Source organism: Nyctereutes procyonoides, unplaced genomic scaffold, assembly GCF_905146905.1.
Source record: "Nyctereutes procyonoides isolate TBG_1078 unplaced genomic scaffold, NYPRO_anot_genome, whole genome shotgun sequence".
NCBI classification, from domain to species: Eukaryota; Metazoa; Chordata; class Mammalia; order Carnivora; family Canidae; genus Nyctereutes; species Nyctereutes procyonoides.
Genome location: NW_026575044.1, coordinates 2,591,099 through 2,607,775, shown reverse-complemented (window position 1 = coordinate 2,607,775; position 16,677 = coordinate 2,591,099).

Here is a 16,677-nt window from a genome sequence, read left to right as displayed (position 1 = left end):
ATAGCATTATGATGCTCATGAGTTCTATCCTGTATTCTGGGTATGGTGTATGAGTAATCCTAAACCTTAAAGAACTTCCAGAGACAATGCAAGTCATTGAAGCACTTATCTTTATTGTACATTCATTTTCCAAACCTTCCAGGCCTTGCCTGTTACCTGTTCTGGGCAGACCTCTTTTGTCTTACAGCTTCAAGATGCCATGACTGGACTCTGTAATGTGCAGAAGTAAACATCTTGATAGTTTAGGCCAGTTTGGATGTAGATTCCTGTTACTTAGAGCTAAAAGCATCCCAACTTATGCAATGTCTTAGGGAATTCCAGAAACTGCTGAGGGGTTTGAGAGAGTTGCTGGAAGCCTCACAGAGAATGGCTTTCCTGAGTGGACATTTGGAACCTGTTTAACACATGTGCACTTTACCATTCATTCAACTAGAGAATCTTGCTATCTTTCTCACAATCTTATAACTTATATTAGTGAGGCCATATTGGGGTTCCTTTTTCACAGATGAGGAAACTGTGGCCAGCTAGTGTTTTGGCTTAGATTCCTAGAGCTGGGAGGTTATGACCTTCAGGATTTTTGATTCACTTCCATGAGTTCTTTCCTTATTTCAAAAAGACTGCTGTCACTAGGTATAAATCGACACTTGGAATGAATTGCCACATAAAATATTTATGAGGTTATTTACATGAACACACACACAACTAATTTGCACTATGGATTTCTGCTGTTATTGACTACATGTGCTCAATAATCTGAAGACTTTCAAGAACTAAATATTAAATCAGCAAAGTGTGCCTCTAGAACCATCAGTATCACCTGGGAACTTGTTAGAAATGCATTTTCTGGCCCCACCCCAGACCTAATGAATCTGGTGTGTATGTGTGGGAGGGTGGGGGTACCGGCAATCCCATTTCAACAAGCCCTCCGGGTAATCTGATGCACAATGAAATGAGAACCATCACATGGAAGATATCTCAGAAAACTCTACCCAGATTCTAGGAGTCACTTGGTAAGGAGAAATTGAGTGATACAAGGTCTATCTGACTCCAAATCATTCATTTTATTCCAGATCCCACACAGTAATCACTGAACTATCTAATTTCCTAGTAGTAATGAACCTGAGATGTTTTGGAGAGACTCGGCCAATAAACATTCCAAAGCCTGGATGATTCTTTTTCTTTTTCCTCTCTTCCTCTTCTTCCCCCTTCTAACAGCTTTGTTGAGATATAATTCACATACCACAGGATTAATCAGTTAAGGCATTTAATTAAATGGCTTTTAGTGTATTCACATTGGACCACTGTTACCACAATCAATTTTAGAACCTTTTTGTTACCCAACAAGAAATCTTGTACCCATTAGCAATGACTCCCCATTTCTTCCCTCCCTGGGTAACCACTAATCTACATTCTGTCTCTATCGATGTGTCTAATCTGGACATTTTATATAAATAGAAGCATATGATCTTTTGTGACTGGTCTGCCACTTAGTGTAACTGTTTTCAATGTTCATCCATGTTGTAACATGTATCAGGACTTCGTTTCTTTTTGTTGCCAAACAATATTCCATTGTGTGGATATACCACATGTTATTTATCCATTCATAACTTGATGGACATTTGGGTTGTTCCCACCTTTGGCTATTATGAACATTCATATACAAGTTTTTGAGAGACAATAGGTTTTCATCTCTCTTGGATATATACCCAGGGGTGGAATTGTGGGGGTATGTGGTAACTCATGTTTAACTTTTTAAGGAACTGTCAGTCTGATTTCCCAAACAGCTGAACCATTTTATATCCTTACCAGCGGTGTGTGAGGGTTCCAGTTTCTTTACATCTTCACCAATACTCTTATTGGTGAAGATTCTTCTGAGAGCTATAGAAAGCCACAGCCTCTCTGGTGACACTTTTGGGGTCTGGATTGACTCCAATCTGGCCTGATCTCAATGGGGAGCCCCCAGAATGACCATAGAATCAACTTAAACCCTGTGAGTGAGTTATTTTTATGCTCTCTGAATTGAAACAGACCTTGTCGCATGTTGGCAGGAAAAATGATCTATACTCATGGTGTCACTCTCCAGCAGACTGAATTCACTGCAGTATCCTGGATATGACCTCTTGGCTCCATGGATAAGCTATGGGAAAGGCAGAAGGCATGGCTCACTGCAGTGCTTGGATGAAGTTGGTAGCCCCAGATGAGCAGATGCTTAGCCTGAAATATTGGCTGGAAATTACAGGAAGATTCCATTTTTGCACGTTTTCTTTTTTCTCCTTTCCCTACTGTCTATAATCAGGATTTAGGGCAGGGATGCCTGGGTGGCTTAGTGGTTGAGCATCTGTTTTTGACTGAGGGCATGATCCCAGGGTCCAGGATCCAGTCTCACATTGGGCTCCTTACAGGGAGCCTGCTTCTCCCTCTGCCTATGTCTCTGCCTCTCTCTCTGTTTCTCTCATGAATAAATAAATAAAATCTTTTTAAAAATCAGGATTTAACTGCATCTCTATGTACAGGGTCTTCATACATACACATACTGTGAGGATTTCCATGCCATGTGTCTGCCAAACCAACCATGTTCTCTCCCCTAAAAAGAACATTTCTCAGCTTCAGAGTTTAGCTGAGGAAGGTCTTAAATAGCCTCTGCATACCCAGGCTGTCCTCTTGTCCCTCAAGCTTGGCACTGTTTGCATGATCCATTGTTTTCCTAAGATCTGTTGTGGGACCCACCATTATGCCATTTGAGGTCGGTCCTGAGAGCTACCAGAGAGGTAAAAAGTGCTGGTATTGGAGACAGCAGGAGAAAGAGTAAGAGTCAAAGTTAAGGGGAATGAAGAGGGAAGATTGGGAGGGGTAGAGCACAGTGCACCTACTGTGTGCTAGTTACTCTGCTATGTGCTTTACTTGTGATTGATGAGTTAGTCTTCCCACAGTTCTAGGATAGCCATTTTATGATTTAGGAAAATGAGGTTGAGAAAGGATTGGTAACTCATCCCAATTTTTAGAGCTGACACAAGACACAAAGGGGGCTTGACTTCATCAGTCTGTTTCTTTTAGTGAGGTGATTTTATTATCCCAAGTACCAAATGGTTATAGCAGGACTTCAGAGCAGTGGTAGATGAGTGGAGATGCCTGGCATCCAAATATGTGAGTCCAAATCCTGGTTCTACAAGTAAACTAAATGACATTAAACCAGGGTTTCCTGACTTTGACACTCCTGATGCTTTGGGCCAGATAATTCTTTGTTGTCCTGAAAGCTGTAGGATGCTGAACAGCATTCTATCCACTCACTACGTGCCAGCAGCATCTCCCTTCCCTGTGACGTGACAACCAAGAATGCCTGAAGACATTGCCAAATATTTCCTGGGGGACAAAATCACCTCTGGTTGAGAACCACTGAGTTAGACAAAACCTGTTTGATCATCTGTAAGATGCAGGAAAATCACAGTACCTGCCCCTCTCACTGCCATGAGATTGCTGTGAGAATCATACCAAATAATGGACTTGTAAAGCCTTTATGAATTGTAAAGCTTGCTGCAAATGTAGGTTGTCATTATCACCTCGGAGAAACACTAGACACCCGAGCAGAGGGGCTCATCATGCAAATAGGTGTAATGAGCACCTAGCTCAGCAGGCAGCTGAATATTCCTGAGCACATGAGTGCCGGGAGGAATTTGTTTGGGAATGGTGAAGCTAGGAATGTGCTGTTTCACCACTCAGGGGCTCCACTACTCCACACAGATGAGTGCAGATGGCAGAAGTCACGGAGACAGTGAGTCTGCATATGTCAGGAGGACAGGACTGGGCACTAAAAGCAGGGCATGAGGAAGGAGAATTCAGGAGGCCTGGGAGTGGCAGGCAGAAGGAGGAGCCTTCATGGTGGAGAAGGAGATCTTAAGTAATATTCCAAGCCAAAGTCTCGAGTTTCATATTGGCTTTATAAATGCTCAGACCTGGGTATATAAACCATGCCATCTAGCAAGTTGGAGGCACCTGGTACATATTTATTCTCTTCTACTTGCAGGGCTCCAACATGAATCAGTTCATCTCTGCATTGATGGAGGTGGTAAAGCTGGCTTCATTACTTCTCTTACCAATTTTGAAAGGGAGGCTTTGAGAGGTAGTATCATGTCCAAAGTTACAGACATACTGGGTGATAACATGTGGATATAAACTCGTGCCTCCCTGCTCCAAACTGAGGATCCTGAAGTACCCTACATCACTCTGACCATCCCAGGAAGCCCTGCCAGGTTTCTCAGGGCTCTAGAGGACTAGGCAGGGACTCGTGAACCTGACTTGTACGGAAGCAAGGTGACCCATTCTAGAGTGCTTTGGAAGATCCAGTTAGACATATTTACCAAGCCCTTCCCTCTGACCATTCTGAAGGCTATGGGGCTGCGTTTGAGCAGCAGGAGTCGCCTCCTCCTTGAAGTGCCCTTCCTCTCCAGAGGAGACAGTATTTCCACTCTTTGCCAGGTGTTTCCCCAGGCACTGCTCCCATCTGCGGCTTCCTCTGATCATGCCTGGCTACCCTCTAAGATCCATGCTCTTGCCTCCATTGCGGCAACTAGACACTTGTACTTCCATTTGGCACTTCACCTCTAGCTTTGAGTGCTGGACATGGTCACAGAGGAAGCCCACTCCCAGGCCTAAGGACACACACCCACCCCAAATCAGCATTTTTGAGTGAGGTCCACAGCCTGAAGCATCACAGTCACGGAGGGATGTGCTAAAGCCAGCCCTGCTGAAGCAGAATCCCTGCAGGCTGGGCCCTGGAATCTGTGTGAGCTCTCCTCTGGGACCTTTATGCATTCCAAAGTCTGGAACCATAGGCTAAGGTGCATTTTCATTCCCTGAGAATGCTTCTGATTTTGTTTTCTTCCCAAGTATGAGGCAGACCCGGGCAAGTCTCCTCTGCCAAGTACCTAGCTACTGGACCAGGTCCACGTGTGCTGCTGGCCCTGGGGCACATGTGCAGTGTTGAGGACTCTGCACTGTAATCAGTGCAGGGCTCTGCACCTGATTTTGTACAGCCCAGACTGTGTCCTGCTCAGCACCAGGCAGACAGTGACAGGGCATAACTGAGACCTGCAGCTCCGCCCTCCTCCCATCCCCAGCAACAGCCTGCAGCTGAGCTAAGGACATTCATTTTCTATCCCAGTTTTTTAAGTGCTGCAGTTTTAACACCTACCCAAATAACCCAACTCTCTTCAACCATGGGCTGGCTTCACCTAAGCAGAAGCATACATAGAGCTGCAGCATTCCTGCTGCTGCAAAAGCCCCGCAGTGTGTGTGTGTGTGTGTGTGTGTGTGTGTGTGTGTGTGTGTGTACATACATGCAGTCATACAGAAAGGCACACACATTACTTTTCATCTATCATGAAAATTAAATAAGACAATACATGGAAAGTGCTTGAACAGAGTCAGGTACTCAAAAAAAAAAGAGACTTACCATTTTGCAAGATGTGCTACATATTTTCTATTTCACTTTCTGGATCTCTTTTCTGCACTGTGTTTGGGGAGATTTATGTGCAGGATGGATGTGCCTCTTGTGCTCTGGTTCCTGGTGGGATTTGGCCAATGGGAGGTACAGTGGAATGTTAAAGGATGAGAGAAGGTCAAATTATTAACTCTCCTGGCTCCCTGCCTGCCAAGCCCTAGTCAGCAATGCCTGGGTTTCTCTCCATGAAGCCTTGGCTTCCACTGGCTGGTCCCTCTTCCAAGGCTAGGTTCCAGTAACATCATCTCCTCACCCTGGAGTGGTGTTCAGCAGTTTCTAGCCATTGCTGGACCCAAGATGTTCCACCTGAACCATTCTCCCATCTTTGTACACAGTCCTTTCACAAATTCTCTCCAGTGATCCCTCTGGAGTGTGCAGCTGCTTCCTGCTGAGACCTGACTGGTGTAAGTGATAATGGGCTGGATTCAATACAAGGAAAATCCTGCAAGAGTACTACTGTTCCCAGCACTGGACATCTGTCTCCAGCTGCTGTAGTTGTTAGCTACTCACAGGGAGGAGAATGTTCTCACCAGCTAGGTGATGTCAGGAAACATTGGTATGGTTCCTTCTTCAGTGTGAAGCCAGTCTGACTTCCGCCCATGGTCTTTCCATCCTCAACTCTTACAACACTTTATCCAAATGCCCACCTTTGCAACCTGTTCCTTTCAGGAAGTCAGAGATAAGTCTTGTCCTGACAACACATTGTCCCTTCCTTTGGTTTGTCCTTATGTGTGTGTGTGTCAGGCTTCCTCATTAGGCAGTCTCTCCTTGATGACCTTCCGGAGCCCAGGAAAATGACACCTGGCTGACCTGCATACTTACAGGGGCATGTCTGACTGTGCAGAATGTTTATACTTACTATACTGGATGTCATCTTCATACTCTTTCAGGGACTTCTTACCACAGTTTTAGAGGGGAACTTGCCTGAGGTCACCCAAGTCCGTTTGAAGACAGGGCTTGTGCTTCCAAAATGAGGGCTCTCTCAGGATTGTATCAGAATCACAGAGAAAGAGACTGCAAGATTCTTGGCTGCTTCTCACTGACTGCTGCAGGCCTGGAGAGGGACTGGCCTGCGAGTCCACAGTGAGCTTGTTGGCTGCCACTGCCCAGGATGCTCTTCCCTCCTGCTTGCTTCTGCAGAGCTTCTCCTGTTAGACCCCAACTTGAGTCTACTTCCTGAGAAAATCTCTTGAGCACCTAGACTCAGAAGATTCCCATCTCACTCCCATGATGCGGTGTGCACCTTCTTCACAGCCTTCATCACCTTCACAAGTTCATATTTATTTTTGTAATTTTTGGATAAGATCTGACATCTCCCATTGGACAATATACCCTCCAGTAGAGTGAGTTCTGTGCCTGGGTTTACTCACTGTTGTTTTTTCAGGGCATAATACTGTGCCTGGTACATTGCTGATATTCAACAAATATTTATCAGCTGTCTGTTGACTGAAATCAGGAGACTGGATCAAGTGCTCCCCAATGTCCCTTTCAGCCTTTGACCCTATAAATACCTATAAGAGCAAGGGATGACTTCTTTTTGTCCTATGTCTCCCAAGACATCAAATTCAGATCAAGGCGTACCTCAGAAACTCTGGTTTTTCTGACTTATCATTATCTGGGGATATCCAAGCAGCTGCTCTCTGGTGAGCTGGATGACTAGCCAGCTGAAAGCAGGGACATGCTTGTGTGTGCTGAGCCCAGCACAGGGACTGCTGCATCCATGTGGGTGCTGAATCAGCATTTTCTTGCAGGGATGAGGTGAAAGAGGCCAATGGCAATGAAATAAGGCATTCTTCACTCCTCCCTTCTCAAGTCATATTTCTTCTCTTCCCTCAAAAATGCTTCTAGGAATAACTGAAGCAAGACTGAACATCATGTGGCCATCTGGCTAGTGACATTACAGAGAAAATGATCAACAATAAAAGGAACAGCCTGTGGCAAATTCCAAAAGGAGTTGGATCCAGGATAAAATATAATTCGTGGGATGAAGAGACAAACCTGCCATTTCATACTTTGTAAAAACTAAGTAACTAATGGCATCAACTAAAAGAAAAGTCTCCAATTGTACATTAATGCAAAGAGTTTTGGATCTTTTTGTCTGGATATATATAATAATACTGAGAGTAATGTTATATCAACCCTTTTTTTTCTATCTCTGTCTGTGTATGTATATAAGTATGTGTCCATAACCCACTTAGATCAACATTAAGATGTCCATTTTTTTGTGACTGTGTGGCTAGATCATACAGCTCATTTCAGTTGGGCATGCCAAAGAATATGCACTTTAATTCAAAATTCCTAGCATCTATCAAGTAGTTTATTCTGGTAAGCTTGGTAGACCAATTATCCATATATTCTGAGGTATTTTGATTTTAAGCATTTGACCCTGTGCTTTCTAGAGCACCAAATGGACCTTGTTCTCTCTTAGGCAGGTGCATATTTACTCTGTTCATTTCATTCAAACCAACAGCAGTGATGGTTTCCTAAGGCTTGGTGAAGTGGGTTAAATAGTGTCTCCCCACAAATTTCTGTCCACCCAAAACCTCAAAGTTTGATCTTATTTGGGATAAAGATCTTTGCAGATGTAATTAGTTAAGAATCTCAAGATGAAATCATCTTGGATTTAGGGTGAGCCCATGGGCCAATGACTGGTGTCCCTATAAGAAGAGAGGACACACAGACACAGAGAAGAGAGTGATATGGAGAAGGAGACAGAGACTATAGTGATGCATCCCAAGCCAAAGAATGGCAAGGATTGCCAGGAGCTAGCAGAAGTGATGCAGAAGCAAGGAAAGATTCTTGCCTGGAGGCTTCAAGGCAGCATGGCTCTGATGACACCTTGATTTCAGACTTCCAGCCTCTAGAATGGTGAGATAATAAATTTCCATTGTTTTAAGCAACTCATAGAGTTAGTGTGAGAATCAAATAAGTCAGCAGATATAAAGCACTGGAAATGTGTCAGGTACATGATAAGAGATGAATAATGATGTTACAGGGTATCAGGAGATTTGGGTTTTGATACCAAGCTAATAAAAATTCTCCATTAACCTTTAATCCTTTAGGAACAATCCAATAATTATATAAATATCTTACTTCAAAGATGTCAGCATAAAAAGAAAACAAAAAGAAAGACAAAAGACCGAAAGCTAGCATGTGGAGCAAGAGCTATTAGTAGCAAAGGACCTGAGAAAGTAAATACTGTTTTTGCTGGGTCTCAGTTCATAAATCTTTTTTTTTTAAAATCCTGATTATCATAACAGAGAAAAAAAATTTCCTGTTCCTTTTCATAGAAGCAAAGGGCACTTGGCTTAACTCTGTGAGTGAGTATATCAGCAGCAACCAGTATGGATGGAAGGGAAGCTGTCATCCACGTGATTCTGTGCTGGATGCAGGGCTGAGCTCTTTATGTTCATCATCACACTTAATCTTCATAACAGAGGGATTGTACACATTGTGAAGGTGAGAAAACTGACTCACAGAAAGAAGCTAAGAAATTGCCCAAGGTCACACAGCTAGGTCGTAGAGTACATGGGATTTGAACTCCAGAATTCTGACTTCAGAGTTCAGAGTCTAGACACCAAAACCAGATGCTGATTATAAGGATGGGAAAGTGCCCAAGGAATAGAGTCTAAAATGTTAATTTCCCTGTAGAAGTAATTTATTCTCTCCAACCACAGGGATACTCTGCAGATGAGATTGCGTCATCTGGAAAGGAGGTCCTTGAACAATAGACTGTCCCCAGCACTGCTGGGGGGGGGGGGAGCCAGAGCCCCTGTCAAAGCTACCACCTCAGCAATAGTGTCCTACTGCCTGCAGAAGTCCCTTCTTGTCTCTGTCTTGATTTGCCCTCAGGGCATAGAAACCCCCCCTCCTCTGTCCTGGGGATGATGACTTAGCCAGTGTGTGGTGTCTGGGTAAGAGCAATAATTGTCCTGAGGAACAAGAACTGACATTTTCCCATGGTAATCAGAAAGGAACTAAGCACTGTAATGTCAGTAAATCCCTCAGAGCTCCTAGGATAAAAGACCTTATATAAGTGTTCATTACTATTGCAGTTGGAAGGACGAAGAGCTAATACAGTATGTATCTTCAAGTGCTGAACAAAGGCTTTAGGTCAGGGATCATGTGCGATGCCTCTGCTGCTTTCCTTTCCTGGCAGGTGTCAGGACAGGCTCACCTGCAAGTCAGCTCACCGGCCAGAACTCAGACTGATGGACAGTGCCAGGACGAGAACGTTTCCCCCAGGAGGTGTGTCCTTAACACGTACTCACATTCCTTAAAAGTGGGATACAACATGAGTAAGTACACCTTGTGTTTTAGGAGGAAAGGGCTCATATCTCTAACATTCTACTTTTCTATCTAGAATGTACTACAGAGGGGCACATGGGATTTGAACTTCAGAATTCTGACTTTAGAGTTCACAGTCTAGACACCAAAACCAGATGCTGATTATAAGGATGGGAAAGTGCCCAAGGAATAGAGTCTAAAATGTTAATTTCCCTGTAGAAGTAATTTATTCTCTCCAACCACAGGGACACTCTGCAAATGAGATTGCATCATCCCGAAAGGAGATCCTTGAACAATAGACTGTCCCCAGCACTGCTGGGGGGGGTAGGGAGCCAGAGCCCCTGTCAAAGCTACCACCTCAGCAATAGTGTCCTACTGCCTGCAGAAGTCCCTTCTTGTCTCTGTCTTGATTTGCCCTCAGGGCATAGAAACCCCCCCTCCTCTGTCCTGGGGATGATGACTTAGCCAGTGTGTGGTGTCTGGGTAAGAGCAATAATTGTCCTGAGGAACAAGAACTGACATTTTCCCATGGTAATCAGAAAGGAACTAAGCACTGTAATGTCAGTAAATCCCTCAGAGCTCCTAGGATAAAAGACCTTATATAAGTGTTCATTACTATTGCAGTTGGAAGGACGAAGAGCTAATACAGTATGTATCTTCAAGTGCTGAACAAAGGCTTTAGGTCAGGGATCATGTGCGATGCCTCTGCTGCTTTCCTTTCCTGGCAGGTGTCAGGACAGGCTCACCTGCAAGTCAGCTCACCGGCCAGAACTCAGACTGATGGACAGTGCCAGGACGAGAACGTTTCCCCCAGGAGGTGTGTCCTTAACACGTACTCACATTCCTTAAAAGTGGGATACAACATGAGTAAGTACACCTTGTGTTTTAGGAGGAAAGGGCTCATATCTCTAACATTCTACTTTTCTATCTAGAATGTACTACAGAGGGGCACATGGGATTTGAACTTCAGAATTCTGACTTCAGAGTTCAGAGTCTAGACACCAAAACCAGATGCTGATTATAAGGATGGGAAAGTGCCCAAGGAATAGAGTCTAAAATGTTAATTTCCCTGTAGAAGTAATTTATTCTCTCCAACCACAGGGATACTCTGCAGATGAGATTGCGTCATCTGGAAAGGAGGTCCTTGAACAATAGACTGTCCCCAGCACTGCTGGGGGGGGGGGGAGCCAGAGCCCCTGTCAAAGCTACCACCTCAGCAATAGTGTCCTACTGCCTGCAGAAGTCCCTTCTTGTCTCTGTCTTGATTTGCCCTCAGGGCATAGAAACCCCCCCTCCTCTGTCCTGGGGATGATGACTTAGCCAGTGTGTGGTGTCTGGGTAAGAGCAATAATTGTCCTGAGGAACAAGAACTGACATTTTCCCATGGTAATCAGAAAGGAACTAAGCACTGTAATGTCAGTAAATCCCTCAGAGCTCCTAGGATAAAAGACCTTATATAAGTGTTCATTACTATTGCAGTTGGAAGGACGAAGAGCTAATACAGTATGTATCTTCAAGTGCTGAACAAAGGCTTTAGGTCAGGGATCATGTGCGATGCCTCTGCTGCTTTCCTTTCCTGGCAGGTGTCAGGACAGGCTCACCTGCAAGTCAGCTCACCGGCCAGAACTCAGACTGATGGACAGTGCCAGGACGAGAACGTTTCCCCCAGGAGGTGTGTCCTTAACACGTACTCACATTCCTTAAAAGTGGGATACAACATGAGTAAGTACACCTTGTGTTTTAGGAGGAAAGGGCTCATATCTCTAACATTCTACTTTTCTATCTAGAATGTACTACAGAGGGGCACATGGGATTTGAACTTCAGAATTCTGACTTTAGAGTTCACAGTCTAGACACCAAAACCAGATGCTGATTATAAGGATGGGAAAGTGCCCAAGGAATAGAGTCTAAAATGTTAATTTCCCTGTAGAAGTAATTTATTCTCTCCAACCACAGGGACACTCTGCAAATGAGATTGCATCATCCCGAAAGGAGATCCTTGAACAATAGACTGTCCCCAGCACTGCTGGGGGGGTAGGAGCCAGAGCCCCTGTCAAAGCTACCACCTCAGCAATAGTGTCTTACTGCCTGAAGAAGTCCAGGGACTTCTGCAACCAACTGGGTGGCTCAGTTGGTTGAACAACTGACTCTTGGTTTCAGCTCAGGTCATGATCTCGGGGTTGTAGGACAGAACCTCCTGTTGGGCTCGCACTGAGCATGGTGTCTGCTTAAGACCTTCTCTTCCTCCTCTGCCCCTTTCCCAGCTCACATGCCTGTGCTCTCTCTCTTAAATAAATAAATAATAAATTAAATTTTAAAAATATAATATATTATGGAATAGACATTTACCTTGAATGCCTGGAAGACTTCAGTATCATTGATTTCTAGAGTGATTTTGTTGGATTTTTTTTTTAATAAATAATCCATTCATGAGCTGATTTGCGGTTGTATGAATGCTATCCCTGGATCTGAAAAAGTATTCACTCTGACAATACATATACTTCCTGTCTGGGAAAGTAATATACTTGTGCATTTACTAAAGCAAAAGCATTTATTAAAGCTTGTTGGGAACCTTGGATAAGTCATCACACCTCCCTGAGCCTCAGTTTCCTCACATGTTAAACAAGGGGATTGCATTAGATGAGAGGCTCTTTCCAGTCTGGAAATATATTTACAATATACTCTTGAAAAAAATAAATACTTTGTTTAGTGTTTGAAGCCATCAGTAATTTATTGGTTATGGAAAGTAATCAATGACTGAGGAGATAGGAGATGTCATCTGATGGTCTGTCCCCTGCTTCTTCCCCAGAGCTGAATGATTCAGTCACACAAATGACTACCAGTTATCTAAAATCACTGTGATCATTCTTATGTCCTGGCCTTTGCACAATCTTTCAGTGGCACAGGATGGACACTATCCATCTCCTCTTCCCTGCTCACTGGCCCCTCCAAAATCACCCTCCAGACTTCAGCTTAGGTGGCACCTCTCTGGACAAACCTTCCTTGGCCCTCCCATCTGGACAGTGCCCCACCTGGGTGTTCCTGTTTCAAACGCCCCTGTTATGTCACATCCCAAACTTCAGTGTACTTGCTTGTTTATCTTAGACACTTATAGATTGCAAGGTAGAAATTTTATATTATTCATCCATTACACCCATTACACCCCATTTCTAACAGAGTATCTGGCCCAGTAACAGGTGCTCAATAAGTGTGTATTGTTGCTATTACAGAACTTTAAACTCTGAGTAGTTTTCAATCACTAATAGTTGTGGAAGAGTTTAGTCCCTCTGAATAATATTTTCACATTTGTGGTCGTCAGTTGGTTCCTCCGAGTGCCACTGTCTTTAGAGAGCCACTCCATAAATCACCAGCATGGCATGGTTACCCAACAGGCATTTAGACATTTACCCTACAACCAGCTGAGAAACATGCTAATTTTGCTTTTCTGAGATGGAGAAAGAAGCACATTTTGCAGAGTCTTGCCAATGGTCATGGAATCATGGGAGATCTTCCTTGCCTCTTCATAGAGATGGCCTGTGAAAGTGGCCTCAGATGGGGTCTACTCTAACACTTCAGCAAAGAACTACAAAGGAGGCAAGTCCAATATGAAGCTCCCCAAACCCAAGAAAAAAAAGTATTTTGACTTCAGACTATGAATATAAATAAATAAAATAATCACATTTTGATTAAGACTAATCTATGAAACGGCTTTGGCCTGATTTGGTTGAAGGAAATTCCCGTGACCACTGTTTTAAAATGTCAGGAAAATGGACTTAGGGATTGACCACTTAACAGAAGCACTGTGCTAACACAATCACAAATTCCTTTGTAAAAATCTACTTAGTGAACTGGACCATTTTAAGGATCGATCCAACAGGTCAAACAGAAGACAAGTCAGGTGGGAGGTGAGAGGTGAGAAGCACTAGAGATTTCAACAGAGGGGAAAATGTCACAGTCATAATATGGCTAAAGTCTCTATTTGGAGAAAAAAACATTAGGTATCTTAGCACCTTTCAAGTCACATCATTTTTCTACTTAAAAATATGTTCAGACTGTCTTATTCACTTATTTCCAAAGCCCAAGTCAGCATCTGGCCCATTTTCTTCCTGCAAACTCTTTTCTTCCTTACTCTCCAGAAAAAAAATGCCAGAATAGGAAGCAAAACGATCTGTATGTATCTCATCCTCTATTGTGGTGTCTGAAATCCTATTAGATTCACTTCCTTAGATCAAGCTGCTAAGTGCCCAACCTGCTTCTCAGGACTGATTGAAGCTTCATTGTGATTATAATCATTTCCATAATGTGAAATATCATCTCAGTTTTATTTCTCAGAACTCACTGCGACTGGGGCATGGAAGAAACCAAAAATAGGATGAGCGAGGATAGGTATTTACTGATTTGCATCAGGGAAGGAGGAGACCCCAAGAAATGAGTGAGGACCTTCATGCTGGGATGGGATGTGGTGGAGAGGGCTTCTGGGGCAAGGAGGATGCTAGGAGAATCTGTGCACACAGATTCCTTCCTTTTAGCATCATTCCACATGATTCTGACCGGTTAACAAGAAATTGTATGTATCACTCCCATCTGAATGTGGCAGTTATTTTATTTTGAAAACTTTGCACATGGTAGGCAGTAAAAATATTTGTGGAATGAATGAAATTATCACCAACACCCCTGAGCCATATGATAACTAAGTTAAAAATCCTTCTCGTTAAAATGCAGCTCTAAAGCTGAGGCCCCCTTAGAGCTGACTGACTTTTATCGGTACCAGTGTGGCCATCTGTCAGAAATAAATGCCTTTAAGGTCATTCTCCATACTTGTGCATCTTGTGGTTCTTTCAAGTCATGGCATCTCTGAATTTCATTCTAACACACACACACACACTTTTTTTTTTTTTTTGCTTTTCATTATGACCACATTGATGATAAAACTATTCTACTATTCATCATATTAGTTGCCTTTACTGAGCATTGACTGGCCCCCACGTGTACATTAATAGTATGCCCATTTTGCAGAAGGGGCAGCTGAAGTTCAGAGAACTGAAGGTCATTCTGTTAGGAAGCAGGTCAGCAGGTTTCTATTGCATGCTGTGTGCTTCAGGGTCAGGACTCCGGCACCCTGTGCTGTGCGGCTCATGCTTGGCAGGGAGAGGGCACTCAGTCAAGGTCACTGATAAGTGAGAAACAGGTCACCATATAAATTGCAAATTATAGTAGAGCGGAAGGCTCCCGAGGAAAAATAAATGTGAAAGCTCTGGTGTCGTGTCAGCTCCATCTAGACTGGAATCAGGAGGCTCTCACTATTCTAAAGCTGTGCGGTGAATACAAGGCAAAATACAAGGAGGTTATCTGGCAGGGGTGGGAACTGCTGTCATGCTCTGCTCAAAACTATGGGTGACCTAGGGAATGCCAGAGGCTTGTAAGAGACCTTGAGAAGTATGTGATTTCCCTTTTACCCCTTCCTAGGCCCTGTAGGATGCTCCAGACACCACCAGCACATTGCTGCTCTCTGCACAGAGCAGGGCTGCCTGTGCCATTTGTGGGGAGGTTATCTGGCCTCAGGCAGTTCCTGTACTCATTGCCTCATTCTTCTAAGTCAGCCTGGTGGAAACTGCCTGCACCAACCAATGAACCAGAACCACACCCCCTGCCTTCCCACAGAGCGATAAAGGCCAGGTCTGGGTCTGGCTTGCACGGGTAACACCAAACCGGCCTGGGCTGCCCTTGGGTCACACCTCATCCGCCAGCGAAGCAATCTGGCTCTCCAAGACCTAGCCATTCCAGAACTGGAAGGTCAAAAGTGGAGCCCGTATATCTATCTGCTCTGGGATTGGCTCTTTAAAAGCACATTCTCATTTCATCTCTGTCGCATTGCTATGAAGATGATCAGAATGTCCCTGATTCCCAGATGGGAAGCTGTGCTTCACAGGTGAAGTAACAGAGCCAAGGCTCACCCTAGAGAAAGTCTGAGACTGACACCTTGTCTGCCCAGCTGTGAAGACCACGCTAGCAGCTTCCTGCCTCTCCCTGATGCTCTCCCTTGCAAGGATGTTCACATGAAAGGCAGCAGTGCCCACTCCTCAAGCTGAGGGCTGGGTCCTTGCACTATTCATTCCACTGAGCTGAGGCAGGCCCTATGCTCCTTCCTCACTGGCCTGTGTCCCACTGCAACTCAATGACATTTGTTACGCTAGGAACACCTGGTTAGGCAGCAGCCTTCACCCGAGGCAAAATTCACCTGTAACCATGTCCCGGGCACTCCTATCTGAAATCCCCACCCACCACTCACAAATCTTTCAAATGCCAGCGCTATTTTCTTGCCTCTCAGCAGGCTCTTCTAAGCCACAGACTGGAATGCTCGGGCGTGAGATAGTGTAAAGAAGCTGGGCTCTGGGCTAAGACAGCCAGGTCCCAAATCCTGTCACTTAACTGCTGTGTGACCTAGGCAAGTCACTTAACCTGTGAACCTCAGTGTGTTAATATTCACCTCCCAGAGTTGATGTAAAAAGCAGCGATAATGTTTTTCACAATGTTGGTCTAACAGTGAAGGGAATAGTGGATTCTTGATAACTCGTCGCTATTTTAATTATTTCCACCATTTCGTTAGTGTGTGGCCCAGGGGGACATGCTGTGCCGTGCCATGCCTCAGTTTTCTCCTCCATAGAATGGAAATAATCTGAGTCCCCTGCTTGTCTCATCCATTCTTTTTTTTTTTTATGACAGTCACAGAGAGAGAGAGAGAGAGAGAGAGAGAGAGAGAGAGAGGCAGAGACACAGACAGAGGGAGAAGCAGGCTCCATGCACCGGGAGCCCGACGTGGGATTCGATCCCGGGTCTCCAGGATCGCGCCCTGGGCCAAAGGCAGGCGCCAAACCACTGCGCCACCCAGGGAT